General features: G+C 42.1%; 1 protein-coding gene across 1 annotated transcript in view; it reads right to left on the bottom strand.

The window, feature by feature from the left end:
* The window catches only part of LOC114443429 (leucine-rich repeat transmembrane neuronal protein 4), a 182427-nt gene that overhangs the window by 38176 nt on the left and 123366 nt on the right, over window positions 1-20885 (bottom strand). The gene's annotated exons all lie outside the window — the stretch shown is intronic.

Here is a 20885-nt window from a genome sequence, read left to right as displayed (position 1 = left end):
TGAACCCCCTGGCCATATTTAAACAACCACTTTGGCTTCAAATGCAAGAAAAGGCAGCTCCTTTATTATGCATTATAAGCTGTGTTTGCCCAGAGAGAGCAAACTAGCAGCTTATATAAACTCAATATCAAACTTTCACAAGCATGTAGAGGTTAGTTGAATAATACCTCAAATTATCCAAAAAAGACATTGGCAATGTAATCAATAGATGATTGGTCCCATGGAGAGGGACTGTAACCATGTGTAGGGGGACTGAAGACAAAAATAGGCACTGAGCAGAAGTCAGGGAGTGCACTACACAGTCTGAATGCCAACAAGCTGCTAGTAGAAGCTGCAATCTGTGGACTTCTGTCATCATTGCTGTACACTTTAAAGAAAAGGCTGGTCAAAGGAAAGAGACAGGGTTTTGCATGTATGAAGATGAATGAGGATGAGATTGAAATACAATATGCCGGGCTTCATTTATGCTCTCTGACTCCTCGGGCCATCACTGCACACTGAGTACATCCATTGTGCATATACAAGAACTTCTTCCTGCAAAATGACCTCCATTTGAGTTATTTAAGGAGTAGCGGTGTAGTTCAAGAGAGCTGGAGGCCATGCTCCAGTAAGTCTTTTGGAAGCAGCGCTCTTCAAGCTGCAGCTCATCCGTCTGGAATGGCTGTATTCGGAGCCGGCGAGCCCGCTTGCACAGCGAGCATCCTCGTTTGGTGTCGACGGGGCTTTGTGAAGCTTGATGAAAGTCGTCATTAAAGTTGCATAATGCCTCTTGACTGCCAGCGACAATAACTTATGACATCTGTCTCAGTGTTTCATGTTGGCTGTCACAAGCAGTTACGAGCCAGTTCTTGCGGTAATCACGGCAAAGATGGATTACCGAGGATTTTTGGGAGCCACTCCTACATTGTTTGCTGTCATATGGCAGGGAGATTTAAACGTTATGAATAGAAAGGTATCGCTGTCGGCTTAGTGGGATACTAATGATGCTAGAGCACGTTGTGGAACAGGCTGTTTTCACACATTTCCTTCATATACTCCTGGCGATTAATAGACAATGCTAAATGGTGCAGGAACCATCAAAGACACAAACATTGAGATGGCGAGAAAGGGTGTGGGGGGTGGGGGGGGCTGTTATTAACGTGACACCTTGAATCAATCTGTCTCTTCTGTTTAGTCTCAAGTTGAGAAACAGGAGCCAGATCGTAAGGGATGAAAGGCTTGATTGGAAAAAGGAGAAGCATAGGCAGAAAGGACTTTGCTATGGGGAAAGGTAAATCTATTTACAGCGGGCGATGTCTTGGGAAATAGGAGTTGAAGAGAGAGTGGGGTGGTGGTGGTGGTGGGGGAGGATGGAGGGCTTCAGGAAAGATTTCACCAGTGTACAAGGCAAACAAACAAAGAACACAGAGCGAAAGGCAGAGCTTCAAAGCCCTGCACGTTCATGTTCAAGAAGAAATTTATTAGCATATTTTGGTCTGAAAAACAGTAAAAACAGCGCACGGCGTGACAAAGCCGATCATGGCGATAGCAATTGCCGCAATGCAATCATCCATACACTCCATACGCCCCTTAATGATAATGATAACTGAACAGATGAATCCTTAAGCTATCAGTGAGAATATAAAAATATGGAATTCATACACAGATAAAGCACATCATTGACACAAAATGAAGTAAAGGCCTGTAGCCCATTCGATCATGTGGACAAATCAGGTCTGTGTTTTCCCCTCAGAATGCTGCAACTCCCTCACTTGCTTTTACAGGCCCTTATGTCTCATTTTAGCACCTTTCGGATGTGTCAGCGCCGAGTGTTGTTGTTGTTGTGCATATAGTGGAGTTGTCCTCTTCTGTTGGTTGCACATCCTCTTAACCTACACGCCTCGGTAAATTAGGCTCGGGTGAGTGTGTGGCTGCATGCAATTTGTTCCACAGATAAGAAATGTAACAATTGCAACTTCTATAGCATTTCCAATCCAGAGGGGGGGGTCAAATAGTGTCGGCACTTTTCTGTGAAGCACCTACGCGAGAAGTGCCTCTTTAAGCAGTTTGGTAGATGTCTTATTCAGAATCTATCAGCGAGTAATATCCCAGAGCAACTGGTGTATATCTGATAACTGACGGTGCACAACCCCTCACTTCCTCCTCTATTTCCTGAGAGGAAACCTTCAGAGGGAGCATCGCTGCGCTCTTAAAACTCACACGCCTTTTATTATTTTTTATTTTTTTATTTTTTTTTTTGCACAGGCTTCTCCGGGGTTGTACTGAGGTTTCTGTTTTTTTGCTCACTGTACACCGTTTTATTACAAGCATGGGTAAAAATAATGGGATCGGATCCATCCCACTGCAGCATTTTCATGGTCAGCAGCCCCCCTAAGAGGGCCACAGTCATGTGATGTTCCTGAGTTGTGTTTCTGGCGCACAACTCAGGAACATATTTTTCAAGTGTGCAAAGCGTTGGGAACATTAGCACATTTAATATGCATCCACTTGAATTGTCATTGCTGCCTGCTGCTGTTAACCGTTCTTTGAGAGAGTGAAGAGAGAGAGAGAGAGAGAGACAGAGAAAGGGCTCTTGCAGAATAGATGGCGTGGCCCTTCGTGTGCACAGGAACCAATTTTAGATGAAAACCCACACAGGGCAAGGTGTTTTTTCTTTTTCTGTGCGCTACACTTCCCTTTTGACATCTTAAAAGCCATTAGTTCAGCAACGCATACCAATGCTTTACAAAATAGGACTTGGGAATGCTGCCTTCTCTTGGACATTATATGACGACAAACAATGTGACACAAGCAGAGAGAGAGAGAGAGAGACGCACAAAAACAGACTGTGAAACGGAATGACTGTAATTCAGACCAGAACGACAGAGGGTTTAAAAAGAAAAAAAAAGAAAAAACTTCAGAAACACAAAAGCCTCTGAGATTTGTCTGACCCAGCCAAATCCATTAAGTTTTAATAAAAAGAGCATCACTAGGGCAATAAACGTCATGGAGTCTGTAAACCATGACATGGCTCACTTTGTTTTTTTTATAGTACATTCCCTGTAGATAGTTTTTAGATTGAATCTTGTAAATAAAAGATAATGAATAAAAGATAATGCTATGTGGAGATACACAGAGGAAACTTTAAACAACCTTTCACTATATGTTACATTATAAATTAAAGGCTAGATAAGATCTTTTTTTTTGTTTTTTTAAAGCAGCACAGACCTTCTTTGACATTATCTCACTGTATCCACCACTAAGGTCAGTCAAATGTCATGGGCGTCTTTTTTGTCTGACCTAGTTCCATGGTACATTATCAGTCACTGTGAAGTATCCTGTGCCGTGCTTCAAATTCACTTGCCTTTTTTGAGGTTCTTTTCTTTCTGCTCTCAGACTTTCAAATGAATAATTTTCAGTTATACCTCCCCCTCCCCCCCCCCCCCCCGCTTCCTACTCTCTCAGTCTCTACGTATCTCTTTCCTTTTTTTGCGTCTATGTAAATGGATGCCCCAGATAGGGAAGCATTTGTTGTTCCATTTACTGATATCGGGTGAGTCAACACAACACGGAGGGAAAACTAGGCGAGAAGCTTCATTTCTAAAGTCTAATTTGAAAAACTGTTATGAAATCCACATTTCTGATGTCAAAACAGACCGGCGTAGATTTAAACAGTCCAACAGTTTTTCAGCACGAATCAGATCAGGAAACCATTGTAACCATGTTTGTTTGTGAAGATATGGACTCACAATTATGGACTCAATGTGAGAAAAACAAGACACACACAACAGTTTAAATGCCAGAGAGTTTGCCGTTATATTTGAAGTTTTCCCATCTTTAACAGCCTCTGTCATTTTCCTGGCTACCATGTCAGACTTTCTTTTATATTTCATCACAGGTAGAGTCTAGCACCAGGAGTAGAGTGCACCAGCTGGGCATGAAAAAAAAGCAGGTCTTAACTTGCACAGTATTCGTAGCTAAGTCTGATGTATTCTAAATTAATACAGAGTGCACCAGGCCTGATTAAACACGGTTTGTAGCCGTGCCTTGTCATATAGCCTGCGTCCATGTAAATGCATGCAAAGCCTGGACTGTTGCCAAGCAACACATTTACTGTATATCCAAACCACACACAAACTTAGATATGGACAACATGGAAATTAAAAGAAAGGGAAATAAATGTTGAGAGAGGAAGAAGAGAAATTATTCTCACAGCCTAGCATTCTGCTGTCCAATGTACACAACTCATATCTCACAGAGTATTGTTAAAGGTCCAGTTTGTATAAAACCTGATACAACGAACAGCTGCTGGGTGGCTACGGTGGCATGTTTCTGAGAATGGGTAGGGTTGGGCGAAAAATCTATTTTTAAGGATTAGTTTTTCATGAAAATCGATTTTAACGTTAACTACCGATGCACCCCCCCACTGCTCCCATAGTGGGCTCAGCTCTCCCCCACCTGTATCCAACAGAGATGCACTTTAACAACATGGTAGCCAACAGAGAAGAGCTCGCCCCTGAAAAAGGCAGTTTGGAAGTGGTTCAGTTTTGCGCCATCAGAGCCAGAAGCAATCGTGCCTTTCAGAAATGTTTTTATCATCTATCCTCATGGTGCTGCAAAATATCTTAACACTGATGCTGGGCAACATGGTGGTGCAGTGGTTAGCACAGCAAGAAGGTTCCCGGTTCGATTCTGACTGGGGCCTTTCTTTGTGGAGTTTGCACGTTCTCCCTGTGCCTGTGTTCTCTCTGGGTACCCCCACTGCGATGGACAGCCTCTCACCTGAAGTTAGCTGGGATCGGCTCCAGCCCCCCATGACCCTGCACTGCAGGATGAATTGGGTTAATAGATGATGGATGGAACACTGATGCCCCACACTCTCTTGATCGCCCACTTGATCGCGTGTGTGTGTAGTAGCGTGAAATATTGAAGGAGTGAAAGCTCTTGCTGTTAATACAAGAAGAAACGCATGTTTTTGGGCCGTGTCAACAAACAGAACACAGAGGACTGTAGCCTAATGCAGGACTGAGAGACTGGATGTGGATGAAGAGTGAACGTGTCTCGCTGCATGCTGTGTTTTTATACTGTCTTTCAATCATGATGTCAGTACACTGGCTCATTAGTTAGCTAACTAGCTACTGTCTGCTAATATAAGTTCATCCATCAATGACAAGCTGATTAACATTAAACTACAGTAGCAAAACTTTCCTTACTGTCAGCTAGTTTTATCAGAAAAAAATGCACAGTAAATATCGGGATTTGCTATTATTTACCGCATTTTATTATCATCCATTTAGCAGCCTCTCTCGTCACATGATGCCCACAACAGTTGGCGCCCTACTCATACCCTTGTTACCAAGTTGTTGGTAACTTTACGTTCTAAACTGGGTATAACGTCAGGCATGTACGCCCAGCTGGTGTGTTCTGCCCCAGGTTTTTATGTGACTATTGACTCAGGTACTTTGATTTTAGTGTCTCTGCTCAAATGTGCAATATGTCATAATCCATTTCATATTATTACATATTTTATTCTCACCAATCAGGTTGAATGTACTTTCTTTTTTTTAATCATGGATGTGTATAAAATGTGTTTTTATTGTTTAGGTAATGGGCACTTATTGCTTTTATGTTTGTGGTGCTGTGCAGTCAGTAGCTGTATTTCTAGCAGTACATTGTACAACTGCCCAAAGCAAATAGAGCAATAAACATCAACCTATTATTTTATCCTAACAAGTCCTACTCCAACCTGAACTGTAGAATTCAAGCAACGCTGTTGTTTTTCTGTTGAATTATAATTGTTCTTTATTTGTTGCTGAATATACCGAACAGAAACACTAAAAACAGGCCCAATTAGCCTGAGAGGCTCAATTTCCAGCAGATGTTAGCAGGCACTCTGAATATAAATTGAATAAAGTAGAATATTTACAACATGTACACATAAAGATGCACATCAGCATACACAAACATAACAAAAAGAGACAAAGGAGAAGTTTTGTTATTGTTGTGTGGAGACTGTGTTTGAATTCAGGGCATGCATGGCTCAGCATTCAGCAACGTTTACCGGCATTGACCAGGCGGCATCGTTTGATCAGCACTTAATGACACTAAACGCAATCGCTTCAAGACAGCCCTGCTTATTAAGAGTGGAACAGATGTTTTACCAAAGTGATCTTGCAGTTTTAATTAGCCATTGATACTAAATGTATTAACACCAGCAAATGCGGTGCTCTGTGAAATATCACCACGTGCCAAAGGAAGCTTCGCGGAAGAAGTAAGGAGGAGCGGGCGGAATCGAGGAGGGGGCGGGGGGGGTGAGTAAAGGAAAACCATCAGTGGAGGTTGTTAAGAGAGCAAAAATTGTGGCTCGCTGTCACAAACAGTGATTTGACCGTATACTCGTTCTGTCATCCGTGGGTTGAGCTGCAGTTAAGAAGATTCATAGCCAAATCTGCGCCGCGGAAACATCTGGTGGTTTATCTGTGGAGTGGGGGCCCCCATGCTGTGGGCTGCTGGAGAGCATCTTAAGGAAGGGAAACAATCACCATTTCTTTTTCCCATATGACTCTCCTTAACGGCACAATATCGCTTCGGCCGTTAGTCATTCAAACAGGTGCGCTCATGAGCCTCGGTGCCAAACTCAAGAGTACAGATGGCCGCAGTTGGAGGAATAAAATACTAGTATCATTAACTGTAGGATTGGAAACCTATAGCTCAACGAAAAAAACAATTTCAGAAGCCCATGACATCCATGAGTTGCAATACGCTCAAAACTATCAATTTACAGTTGAGAATTATTGACCGGTCGTATGCTTGACACTGAGACTTTATTCTAACCGCAACAAATTCTGAGGGGATTTTCCAATAGATGTCTGCAGAGGCTATAATATCAGTCCATCTACAGCGGCGTACTCCAGCTCCCCTGAAAGCAGTTTACAGTGCCATACACAATTCCATTCTCTGACTGATCCCCTTTTCACTAGTACAGGCATGTGTGTGTGTGTGTGTGTGTATCATACACACATACAAACAAAGGGTGCATGGGGCTGATTGCTTTTTTGTCCATCCCCGAAATGCTGGCCACCTGGATCCTGCTCACCTTCAATAGGGTTCATTATGGCGGCAGTGCACCCATGCAGCTGCTCCTTAGAACGTGGAGCTGTGTTTTTTTGTGTTTTATTTATTTATTTTCCATGTGCACGCAGGCCCTTCACCTCATGTTGGCGTGTCAGTGCCACGACAGGCTCTCGGCGCCCTTCTTTTCGAGCGCTAACTGGCCCCCTTGCCCCTAAGGCCACATCAGGTAACATCACAACAACAGCTATCTCCCTCCTCCTCTAAAGATCTGTAAATTATATATAGCCGATGTGAAACATCTTCCCCATACTACCGCCACCCCCTTCCTTTAACTGCGTCTGAAATGAATCCCCTGTTAGAGATTACTGTGGCATGTAACAGCCCTTGAGCGGCCCAGTTTAGAGGGTTTAACAAGGTTAAATGAGTGTGCCGGGGACGGTTAGGAAATGCGGAGACGGAGTGCAAAGACGGGAGGGTAGCGCGCATGTTTTTTTTCACGTCTGCATTTATAAAAGCATGATGATGCATCATGAGGCTTTATAAAGTCATAAACACCCCCGCTCGCACTACAGGCAGTAAAGGCAGAGCGACAGGGGAACGACAGTAAATGCAGCACAAACAGACTCCGGGCCGCCATCGCATTCTCCATGTAACATAAAAAAAAGCAGACATAATAGAAAGCTTTTAATAGGAAATGTCCCCATTTAAACTTTAATCTACCCGAGCATCGTATTAACCTGACCTGGTAATGACTCAGACAGCACATGTTGCAGATCTGTGAACTGGACAAAAGCTCCTCCCAAGGGTTCACTCAGTGGTTGATGCGTTGGCCATTTTTTTTATGTATTTATTTATTTATTTATTTATTTTTTTTCATTTCCTGCTTACAGGGATTAGAATATTAAACTTGACTGACAGCAGAAAAATGCAGATTTGAATTTGCATTTTCTCATGTGGTGTAAATAGACAACATACCTCAGCTCTTCTCGCTTTCTGTTTTTTTTTTTTCCCTCTCATTTTTATGCACAGAAGGAGATACAGATACGTTTTTTTTCACAGTTTCTTTAAACAAATCCCTGGGACACCCTAAAATATTAAGTGTGTTTTCACAGTCCTTTCGAAGAAAACCACACTCGCTCGCAGACTGACTCAGACTTCCCTACAGGAGGATAAGGATGAAATAAATTAGCTTGCCCTCGCTGTCACGCTGTCACTTCCTTTAAAATAAAACCCATATTATTATTTATGAGCGTATGTTTATTTGTGTGTGTTGTTTGACTACTGCTGTATATGTATATTTCCTTTAACGCAGTAATGTAAGGTTTTATCTGCAAAAGGGCCAGGATCTAAAGCGTGCAGAGATGTGCACTCTTTTCCACCGAACAGCTGGGGTTGGGAGCCATCTTACTGTAAGATCAAGTAGAAGCCTGCATAACAGGAGGCCAAACACCACTGTGTGTGTGTGTTTTTCCTCCACAAGCTAAATGGAGCCTGCAACTTTGTGTGTGTGTTTGATAGGGGCTGTGATTGTATTTTCCTTTCTCCTGTCCCCTCAGGAGGTGACATGGTTGCTATTGTAATTCCGCTCTCATTTCCTACGTTGCAGCGGCGACTGCAGACTTGTCACTCAGGAGGAGCAGAGAATAGGCCTGTCAATCAGTCAAGGACCCATTACAGAAGTGGCGCCTGACAGAAAGAAAAAAAAAAAGGCTGCATTTGCCCTCGCTCCTTGTTTGCATAACTAAATTTTAACACTTTGTCCATCCGTACAGAGTATGATTAGCGGGATGGTCCACTGCTAGGAAATAATTAAAGGGGGAAAAAAAAGATGGTAGAACAGAGAGTCTAATGGAAAAAAGATACCGTTAGGAAAAAGGGTACCATTAGATTAGGTTGTCTTTGTTGGAAGTGCATGAGAGAGGAAGTTTTAGGAGTAAAGACAGCTTGCAGCTTTAACTCGAGGAGGCAGGATTGTGCTAGAATGATGGCAAAAATGCAAATCAGGAGTGCAATATAAGACATAACAGAAAGGCAAACAGAAACTAAAAGCTTGGAAAATGGATGGAGGACTCGGGTAAGGTTGCTTTGATGAGGAGAGAAGAAGAAAAAAAAATCAAGGTAATACAGGGTGACGTGAGCAGGGTGCGGTGCGTGACAGGTAGAGCTGGTGGTGGCGGGGTGCTTCTGCCCCCGCTGTGTGCCTTAAACAGAGCAGAGCTCTAACCAGAATACCATCCATCACACAGCCAGTCACAAGTGTGACATGACAGGCGAAACCGTTCCCTGTCAAGGCAGAAAAATATGAAAAGAGAGCACGGGGCAGGGATAAGCTAAAACAAAAATAATGGAATATGGGGGAAAGGAGGAATTATGATTGAAAGGAGCAGGGATGCTTAGAGGAGGCAGAGATACAGAGACAGAAATGGTTTTGACTGGCTGTTATAGACAAATATTAGATGTGAATTTATGGCATTAGATGCAACAAAATACATGATCTGTAATAAAATGGAAGATTAAAGCTTGGGCTAATCAATATTTTCTTATTTCATTCATCACTTTCACAGCTTGTTTTGATCTTTTTAAGCACATAATGCATTTGCTGTGATTTAGGCCTATCAAGCGCTTATTTTCAGCTCATTAGTTAGGCCTCCCTGTACTAACCAGGACAAGAGAAAGCAAAGAAAAGTGCATTTTTCCAGGACTTTGAAAACACCATGGCACCTGGCACCCATCCGTGGTTGTATCTGTATAGTGCAAGTCAGAGGTGTAGTGTGGGGTAAGACTACTCTCCAAGGTGGCAGAAAATGGTGGAGAACTCAACCACAATCTGATCCTACTCCTAAAACTTGGCATGTTTTTGAGTCCCAATCCGATTCTTTTAGGGTTCAGGTCACTCACTCATTGTCGCTCATTTGTACTATCTCAGCAGTGCTGTCCTGCGCCTTCGCGCTGCCACGGGGCATATGAATGTTACTAGAATGAATTGTACCTGTTATTGCTCGCGTATGTGTTTGTGATTCCGCTGATTATTCCAGCATGATGACACGTTAACGTTGACAGCCCTAATATATATATATATATCCAAGTCCTGATCGGGAGGTAATGTCCGATTCCCATCAAGTTCCAAACAACGAAATTGGTGACGATTTCCAATCACGTGAAACCTACCTAAAACCTTACAGTGAGCGAAAATAAGCTTTTGACTGCACATGACTACAAAAATAAATTCAAGAGACTGTGACTTTATGCTCCATCTGTTTGCATGTATTTGGAGTAACAAGAAGTTTAGGCAGACTCAGACGCTGCCATGGTTGCAAAACGACTTTTTAGGAAAGGCAACGTCAAGGAAAGGGTTTTCACATTTATGGTAAGTCCATCAGCACACAGCCAGTTTTACCATCCTTGCCATGACAATCACTCAAATATGCCATTCATATGCTTGGACATGTTCAATTTAGCAGTAGTTGTAGTTGTATCTCATCATACGTTTGTGTCTGCACACATCCTGCACTTGTTTGGATTGTTGGTTTTGCACATCCACAAAATGCAATGTATTAGAAGCAGTGTGTGTGTGTGTGTATCATATATCTCTGGTCCTATAGTCCCTTGCTGTGCCCTCTAGTGGAATAAGTTAAATTCAAAGTGTGCTCAGATACAACATGCTGTCGTGGAGCATCTCAAATTTAAAGGTGTTTGGTATTCCTGACATAAAACAGTGTGAGCCCCAGAGAGAGTGATTGTTCAGCCTTGTAAGATAGTTTGCATTTTATCTTATGTGATTCTTTTCCAGGCCAGCAGTTTAGTTTAATCTCCTTCTTATGCAAAACAAAATGAATCTCACTTTCTCTTACTGCCAGGCTGCATGCAAGAAACAAAAGCACACCAGTGCAAAGTGTTTATATCTCAAAAGGCACCTACAACAATTATGATTTCAAGCGCTCTCAATGAACTGCAAGACAAATGTTGTTCCTATGTGCGCCGGATTGAATGAGGCCACATGTGTTAGAAAGTCCCAGTTTGTTTGTTGTGCTGTAAAGTACAAACAAGCCACTGTAGAGATGAGGAAAAAAATCAAGTGGGTATCTAGCAGGATCTTAGGGGGCAGGGGGGATATAGTACAAACTAACCCTCTTGAGGAGAAGCCTCAGGAGCCATTAGGATGAAGAACTGCAAAACACTTAACCCTTTCATCAGCCGGATCTCATTCAGAGCCGCCATTCATTTCTGTATTCAGCTCCATGCTCACTTCTCTCCCTTCACATTATCTCTCTCTGGAGGGTTAGTCCCTCCTCTTTTTCTCCTTTGTATGCTCTTTTCTGCTCCTTCGCTTTAATTTTTTTTTCTGTTCTCTTTGTCACCGTATCTCCCATCATTTCTATCTCTCCCTCTCTCTCCCTGCTGTTTCAGAGCAGCACAGAGCAGAGGGCTCCGCTGGGGACCGGTTATCGATTGAACTGAGTCAGCTATGTCCACTTTAATTCATTAAACTCCCGCTGTCAATGCCCATTGGGTAATTCCAATAATGTAAAGGGACGATCCGGAGCCTATATATGTGTTGGGGTTATGCATAGGTGTGCATAAGTTCGGAGGCTATACATGGATAAAACCTCTGTATCAGTTAGTGGAAAAATAAGAGTGAATAAAGCTTAGAAGGAAAAAAATGTTTCTCTAATTTATGGCAATAAAAATAATTGAATTGAATTACAATGTTTCATGCATGCATTTGTTTCAACACGCATTGGCTTGTGTTTGACAAGCACAACAAATCACGGATGGCTAGAAATCAACTGGAATTAAACTGCAAACTTATTAGCATGTTCTGACAGACTTCACATATCAACACAACTAAAGAAAAAAAAAGGAAGAAGAAGAAACAACAACATAAGGAGCACAGCAAAGCTAATCAGGCTGGATTTATCTTCAGTCAGGACGTTGCTCCGTTTCATCTCTTCCTTGCTTTAAAGGGCGAGTGGTATCACAACCACTCTGATCCTTCTCACAAGCTGCTATCCTTGCTGCGTGAAAAGGAATCTCAAGAAAATGGAAACAGAGCTGCACGCGTGCAATCACATTACACACTTGTCGGCTTAAAAGGTCAACATATTAGTTTACAGCAACTTGAAAACGTCACTTTCAGTCCCGCTCTCGCACATAGGAAACGAATTATATTGAAATATGTTTTTTTTTTGCGTTTTCTAGAAGTCGTCGATGACATTTCATGTATTTCCACTTGTTTGATCAAAGCCGAAGATGCGTGTAAGTGCGACGGCAGCAATCCACAGCATCATCTCCACCTCTTGAGATCGATAGCAGCATGTGTGAACGTTATGTACGACTCTGCTTTCATCTGCATTGGTCAATATGAGGCAGCATTCATCCATCTGCATTACCGCCCCCCCTTTCCACAGATGAGTCTCCTTTCGCCTGGAGCATCACCGCTGGATGCGACACAACTGCTGCTACAACTGATAGGCGGTGAACACTAATAGAAGCCTCTCTCTCCTTCCCAGTACTCATTGTCAGCGGGCTGTGTGGCTGACATGTGAGAATATGAAAGCGCTCTTGTATTCACACGGCCCACCCCTCTCTGCTATAGTGTGTGGACAGTAATGGCATTACAATGTGGGCAAGGATTCCACTGCCAAGCCATTTAATTTACCATTTATAGATTTACTTTTGAAGTTATTTAATATCCATTCACTGGTGCACCTTTATATCTTCATGAAATGCACACACCAGGTTCTTTATACAACACCCGGCATCCTTCTGTGTACACTAACGTCAGTGCACTCCTACGGATGATTTGCGCCTCCGCCTCCTCCTCCTCCTCCCTGCATACTATGCACGCATGTGGCCGAAGATGTGTGAATGTGTGTGTTTTAGGCCTCCCTGAGGGATGAAGCAGTGGTATTCAGCAGCCCTTATTAAAATGCCAGTCTGGCCTAACAGAGTTAGGGAAGGCACAGGCGGCTGTCCTTGGTCTTTTTTTTTTTTTCTTCATCAACCCTCCAACCCCGCCACGCATTCACCCAATCTCTGCACACACACACACACACACAAGCTCCCCCCAACGTTCGCTTCACAGGAGGCCAAGACCTAATGAACTCTGTTGTTTTCTCTGTCCACCTCCCTCCGCCTCTCTCTTGCTCCCTTTGTCATTGTCTCTCCCTCAGCTCAAAACAAGAAGGTGAAGAAGCTTGCCAGGGAGAATTAATGGCTCTGCTGAGATATATTATATACTGTATGTGTGATAGTCTTCTGTGATTCCCACGTGCTTAATTCATATACTAAATAATGAAGTTGATATAAATCCATTGTTTGCGCTACTTAACCACAAAAAGAACAACATTATAATTATTACACGCCTTACATTAAAACTAGAGAAGTACCGGATAGCGTGAATAAATAAGAGTTAAACTAGACACACAGCTATGAGCAGCGCAGCACCGTCTGCCATTTTATCCCCTGTGGAACCCAGTGACTGTGGGCTGTCTGTGCAAAAGTAACATTGTTTATTCTGAACATGAATCTTCAACTGCTGCCAAGATCATTTCATTTATAGGCTACAGGAATGGACAGCACTTCCTCAGACATAAACAACTGAAGAGCTTGATTCAAGTGAATCCCACACTGACATCTTGACTACCTGTGGTAGTGATTTTATTGCTTTTATTGCTTTATATTGTTTTAGTTCATTTTCCCATATGACTGATAGATTATTTGAAGCAAAATAGTTCATATTATATTTATTACTCATTTACTATATTGTTTTTATAGTATTATAGGATAACCCAAGCAGACAAGTATGGTTAGCATGTACATTGCCTAAAGTGGGAGAAGACTTTGTTTCTTATACTGGCCCTCTGTGGAAGCCCATCAGCTGGGGTAACCCATTTGGGACCTCTAGGCTGCACACCAAATTGGGCTCCAGGGTTTCCTGCAGTGCTTAATATTTAGGGCCATTTTATACTCAACACAAGGATGCAAATGCATTACAACACATCCAGACTCATTGGCCGGCATGATGCGTGCTTGTGTCTCAACTTGTGTTGTCCATTGTTTTGATCGGCATAAGCAGCAACGTGTGTAATACCATACATTGCCAGCGGGGGCAGATAGTGCAAGCGATGTTTAATTTAACGTGAACTGCGAAGAGCGGTGCGAGGCAGAGAGAATTTGGCTACCCACAGATTTTACAGCACCTAAACTGGATGAACGGATACATAAAACATAAGATTAGGGAGTCAAATTTTTTGGTGTAGAGTGCATCAGTCAATGCCGGGCCCCCCTTTTTTTTAATGGTAATGGGTCCAACCCCGAACGTCAATTATGTAAAACCTGGGCATTTTTTTCTATGTGAGGTCAGTCGAAACACTTTCACCCAAGAGACTTGCGGTTCATTTTAAGGATTTGTATGACTATTCTCTTTCTCAACAAGGGAGATTTTGCATGCACTTACTCACTGCAGGAGGGCACATAGCTCATTCAAATCCATCACAGTGTCAGAGCAAGAAAAAAGGAGCATAATGGTTACATTTCTTGGGTAGATGTTACCCCAGAAACCTTCAAAATCTGATCTTTTTAGTGGTTGTGAAATAATCTGATTTGAAGTCAGGTCTCCCAGGTGAAAGCACCGTGTGTGAATATGTCCACCTCAAACCTTCAGATATAATTAAAAAGTTTAAGAAGTATATATCACATTTTTAGCCCTTTTAATTTGCAATTCATGTACATGGCGGTACTAAGTCAGCATACTATATTAAATGTATAATGTTAACACCTTTGCAAATAGGAGACCTCAGCTCTGCTCTCCATTCACTTCTGACACTTTATCTCTATTTGTCATTCACTTACACAGAGGGAGACAAGTACCTTTAAAGCACCACATCTTCTCACAGAGAGCTCACCTTCATAGCTTAATGAACATGTTGAAATTCAATGAATTTTAATTTGCTGTTATATTAGTACAAGGGATAAAAGCGGGGGGAATTTATTAGGAGGGAAATTGAACAGAAAGGACCCTATTCTTGATTTTCCTGCGTGTTCCTTGTGAAAAGAATAAAAAAAAACAGAAAGGAAAAAAAACAATTAGCTTTGAAGCTATAATCTCTATCTTAATGGATGGAGAGGTGCTTAAATGGGAGTCTTAGCTTATCTTCCTTGTTCAGTTCTTCTCATGCCCTCTAATAAGTCTCAGTTTGCTGGGGCGTACGGTTCACACAAAACAAAGACAGGAAGCAACTGAAAAGTAGACAACACGGTTTTTGAGGTTTTGTTTTCTCTCCTGCAGGCTTATCTTCTTGAAAGGATGTTTTCTGACGAAAAAAAAAAAAAAAAAACAAGGTCACGCAATCTACAACAGGCTGAATTTGACAGGAACACGTTTGTTGTCGCTTTTCCTAAATTTCATACACAAAAGAAGACATTGATTTAAGCTCTGCATTTGTGGCTCTTTATCTTTTTTTGTGTGTTTATTCCTATGCTAATGCTAATGGTGGTTCCTAGGAAAACTATCAAGATTATTTTTACACACAAAGTATAAAGTGCACGTATATATCTGTGCAGACATACACACACTTCAAGCAGAGAGGTGCGGTGTGCAGTGCAGCATGGTTATAATTAACAACTGGCCTAGTAATTCTACCATGTAACTTGTGCCCACCAGGTTCCCTACTCCTCCAACACAGATGGAATCAAACCACAGCTTGGCCCCAGCCTTGTAAGAGACATTTTTAGAAAAACACCCCGCTTCACCTCTACATGAGATCTCTCCTCTCAATAGTATCCCCTCTTTTTCACACTGTGGAGGATATCAAGCTACATCCGCGGTGAGGTTGCGCTGCAGATACAGAAGACTGTCGGCCACTATAAAGCATGCCTTTGTCATTGGGGATGTCAGCGTGAATTGTCACCTGCTAGCCACATTCATCGTGAGGAATAGAGCTCATCTTCAAACTTCCTGTGCAGCCTTATGCCAGAGAGGTGCAGACTTAAGTGTACAATTTGGCATGGGATAATCTGAAGCATGAAAAGCTCCATCATTAAGTCATTAAACGTCAATAAACTCAGGTTGTATACCGTGAAAGAAGCACATTTTTGTTTTATGGAGCATTTAGTGCATATATTAAGTTGCATGACTGGTAAAGAAACATTTAGCATCCAACAAGCCAAATGTATCCCAGAATGTGGGAAGATGCATTTTTATTCACTGGTTTTTCTAGTCAAAAGGTACCTAAAAACATATTTCTGAATCAGCGTAGCAGCAGTTAGGTTCATCTGCAACCACCACCACCACCACCACCACACTGTCAAAGTTCTGAAATAGCTAAAAGTGTGGACACACTGTGGGACCTCAGCAGGTGTGCTTACTGAATTTTGCTGCGAGAGCAATAAATTACAACATGAGGGGAATATGCACCCACAGCAACACATTCACAGCTTCTTTGCCTCTGTCACACTGTATCACTTTAGTAAAGGAGGAAAACTTCCACAGTCGATTAACATTCTTCAAAAATATGATTCAGTAACTTCAGAGTCAGTGTCACTGCTAGAAGCGGCGGTGACACTGATATTTACTACAACATCAACCAGCGGCAGAAATATCTTTCTTGGTGTGTCAGACAATATTCCTACTGCTGTCATTTTGTTACAGATGTAACACACTGATGGGAGACTAGTAACAGGTTGGACCCCCTTTTGCCTACAGAGCTGGAGTTTTGGTGTCATACATGCAGAGCCAACAAGGTTCTGGAAACGTTGCTCCGACAATTTTTTTTCATATTGACAATACAGCATCACACAGTTGCTGCAGATTTATAGCTGCACATCTATGATGTGAATCTCCTGTTCCACCACATAACAAATGTGCTCCATTAAACCGATATCTGCTGACTATGGAGGTCATTGTCATGTTTGTATCATGGTGTGTAAGTAGCCATCAGAAGATGGTCCACTGTGCTCATAAAGGGTCGTGGTCAGTCACACAATACTCGGGCAGGCTGTGGCCTTTACAGCATGCTAAGTTGAACTGCTACCAGGCAGGATGGATCCATGCTTTCATGATGTTTACACCAAATTCTGAGCCAACCACCTGAATGTGGCAGCAGAAATGGAGACTCATGAGGCCAGGTGGTGCTTTTTTTGTCCATTGTTGAGGAGTCTGCATTGTAGCCTCAGTTTGCTGTTCTCAGCTGACAGGAGTGACACCTGGTGTTCTCTGCTGCTGAACCCATCATCTTCAAGGTTGTTGCGCGATCAGAGATGCTCCTCTGCAGGCCTCCATTAGAACCAGTATTCCTGCTGCTTTTCTATCATCTCCAGTCAGTCTGACCATTCACCTCTGACCTCTAGCATCAACAGAGGATCGCTGCTCATTGGGTTCGTTATCTTTTCTTGAGAATGTGTGAAAATCTGAGGGAGATCAGCAGCAAAATCACCTTTCTTCTCATTTCTCATGCTCTTTTTGAACTTGAGCAGGACATCAGTACCAACTCAATGCATTGAGTTGCTGCCATGTGATTGGAGGATTAGCGTGAGGACCTAAAAGTGACCCGTGAGTGTGTACTGCCAGCTAATGAGTGAACATAGAATCATCAGAGTTGTTGTATCATTTAGCTTTTTTGTCTTATCATCAGCTGCTAATTATAAGAAAAGAAAGTACATATTTTTTAAGTCGAAAGCAGGAGAGTATAAATCACAATAGAATATTTTATCACATGACACAGCATATTACATTTCAGTGAAGACATTAATTGCAAATAACTGATAACTACTTGCTGTATAATAGGCCGTGGAGAAATTAATCACAAGACTCAGAACAATTAATGGCCCCTTGTGCCTTTAAAAACAATTATTTCTGGAAGCTGTCACTATTTTTTTTTCTTTCTCCCTGTAGAAGTCTGTTTCTGTGGCAACTCGATTTCAAAGCGTCAGCGCTGACTGCTAGACATCACTGGATATATGGAGGTTATGTAAGTCTGATGCCCAGAAATGATTGCAAATTAAAGGACTGGTGGACAAGAGGAAAGAAAAAAAATAAAATAAATAAAATAAAATAAAATACAGCAGACTGTAAAAAGAAACCGTTCTGTTTTAACTAACTCAGCAGCCAGATTTGATTTATCTCTGTGGAGGTTGTGCCTAGATGACATTAAACTCCACCTATATGTCATCCTCCACCCCTCCTCCTCCTCCTCTGGTAGGAGTGAGGCAGTCCTCCCACACATCACACAGCTCTCCGCCCCCCCTCTTCTTCTTCCTCTCTTGCCTGTTTGCTCCTCACCTACTGGTAAACATTTCATCACTCCTCAAGGAGAGCCATAAAACACAGTCCCTGCTCAGTGGGTGATGCGGCAGGAATCCACCTGCACTTTCCTTAACATTTAAAGGGAAAGTCTGCAAAATATTCCCCAATGTACATCTTAAAAGAAATGATGTGTGAGCCTTTAATTTAAAAAAACTGGGTGCTCCCTGGAGTGAAAAAAGAAGAGGGAGATGCTATGTGGTTTGCTTGTTGCCTAGATACAGGAAAAAAGGATGGTCATCTCATCTTATTGTTGGATATCTAATGCTTAAATTGAAATGCATTTCACGGAAGAATCTCCTCAATCAAACTTTATCTGCTCTGCTGTCTGTGTGTTTGTTTCATGGGTTGACACTGCATTTCTCATACATAACAACACCGCACACCGTGCGGAGGCAGCATGCACCCCGCACCATTCTTTTCTCTCATCAAAATGGAGGGTAAGGCGCTTGTACGGATTAACACAACTTCCCCAAACAAACAATCCGATATCCAGAGTCTGCACAATGGTTCACATTCAGAGCGGGGAGTCCTCTCTCACTCGTGTGTGAAGTGCTGATTTCTTGCAGCCGAGCCCAGAGGAGAAAGGAGCTCATTACAAACTCTGAAAGATTTACGAGCTATTACAGAATGACTCCAACTGTTCATTTACTTAGATGTGCTTTTATTTGTTTACTTCTGTATTAAAGCACGGATTAAGTGATTAAAACTAAACATAATGAAGGTTGCTGTTGCCTCTCGCCCGGGGGAGAGAAAGAGGACCGCTGCGCACCTCCGTACCCATGTGAAGATGGCACGACTGCTTTATGGCGGGAGTAAAGCTTTAGTGAGAAAGGTGAAATCATGTGCTAAGCTGTTAAATTAGCATCTAAAGTGGCCGGCCTTAATTTCTCCCTCTCGGACAGGAAATGTCAACGGTAATGGTGAGGCACGTGGAATCTTCTCCTCCCTTCTTACCTTGCTTTGAATTCTGCGTCACGTGTTAATCAGGTTTGTCAGCATAACCAAATGAGTGTGTAATTTGGGTGTCTTGAGGGATGTCCATTTTCATTTTTTTTCTATAATTGTTTCTCAGTCATGTGTAAAGAAACCGACTTCCAAGCTGTCTTGTGGGACACCTGATCAAGAAATTGGGCACATATATTGTTATATAGCAGCATCAAACCACAATGGATTGATGTAACCATAAAGGAAATTAGAATAGCCTACACAGTCAACTATTTATCTGGTTTGGACTTTACTTTTATCATTTCCTGGAGAGTTTGGTGATGTTAGCAAAATGATGACAGTAGTAATAATGGTACATTTTAAAAGGGTTAGGTTCAGAAGCCGTTATCGCAGATTATGCCACTTTAGTAGCTTTCAGTATTATTTCAAGTGATTAAATGCTATTAGCGCAAATGGCTAGACATCCTTTCTACCTCAATCTTTGTGAACAAAGGATTGCTTAACAGAAGATAAGCAATAAGCATAATATACTGCATTATTCGGGCAGGATTTTTTTTTAAACCTGCGTTTTATGTGGCACAGGATAAGCAAAGCCAGTGTTTTACTTGTATTTACAGATTATTGCTCTTAAATTATACAACAGACTGATGTGTAGTAACTGCTGAGTCTCTCTAAGTACAGCTACATGTTTGTTAATGCATACAGCATACATCTCATCCATGAATCCTTCAACATTTTACACTTCTGATTGATTTGTTACTCCTGCAGGGATTCCCGCAGAAAATCGGTTAGTCAAGGTGGTTGACCTGGACGGGTGGATTGGCTTTTCCCATCCATTACTGCACACTAGACAAAACCTAAACGTACCTGGGAAGAGGTGAGTGAGTGTGTGCAAGAGAGTGTGTACAAGGTGAGAGAGAGGTTGTGTGCCCATTATGACGAGTTGATGAGTTGTTTGTTAGCAGCAGGAATTAAATGTACGGTACATATTGGAGTAAACCAATAAAGCTCCAAGGAAGAACGAGTGCTCTTTGTCTTCACTGAACTTCTGCTGTTGTGTGACGGGGGTTAACCACAAGCATCATCACTCATCCCTGGAGCTGTACACGGCTCCTCTGTGCTCTCTGACTTCGGTCAGGAAGCTGAAGCAGAAACGGTTTAGATAGCACAGTAACATACATAACCAACAGATGCCATGATGCAGCCTTATTTTACTATCTATGCAAGCATGAACGCGGCAGAAATGTATTTTTTTTTCCAGAGAACGTAAAGCAGCCTTTTTTTTGTCAATTTGAGTGCACTTGGGCAATCTTGGCCCACATAAAATGATGTATAAACATGCTATTTTTATGCAATTCCATGATAACATGGAATATGGATCGATATGACCCAAGCCAGGCCATTAAAAGTTCAACAATGCTATGAAGCATTGCACTTAAATTTAGCAGAAACAGCAGAAGCAGAAAAACATATTTTTTCTCTTGTTAAGTTTGCGTTTATGATTTATGAGTGTGGCACCCAACCAGCTGTTAGCGAGGGAAAAGCCCAAGTCACAAATTAAAGGTATAATAGGCCAGAGTTT

The sequence above is a fragment of the Parambassis ranga genome, chromosome 12, assembly GCF_900634625.1.
Source record: "Parambassis ranga chromosome 12, fParRan2.1, whole genome shotgun sequence".
In the NCBI taxonomy this organism is placed as follows: domain Eukaryota; kingdom Metazoa; phylum Chordata; class Actinopteri; family Ambassidae; genus Parambassis; species Parambassis ranga.
The sequence above is the reverse complement of the archived record's forward strand: the minus strand, read 5'-3'. Positions and strand labels throughout refer to the sequence as shown.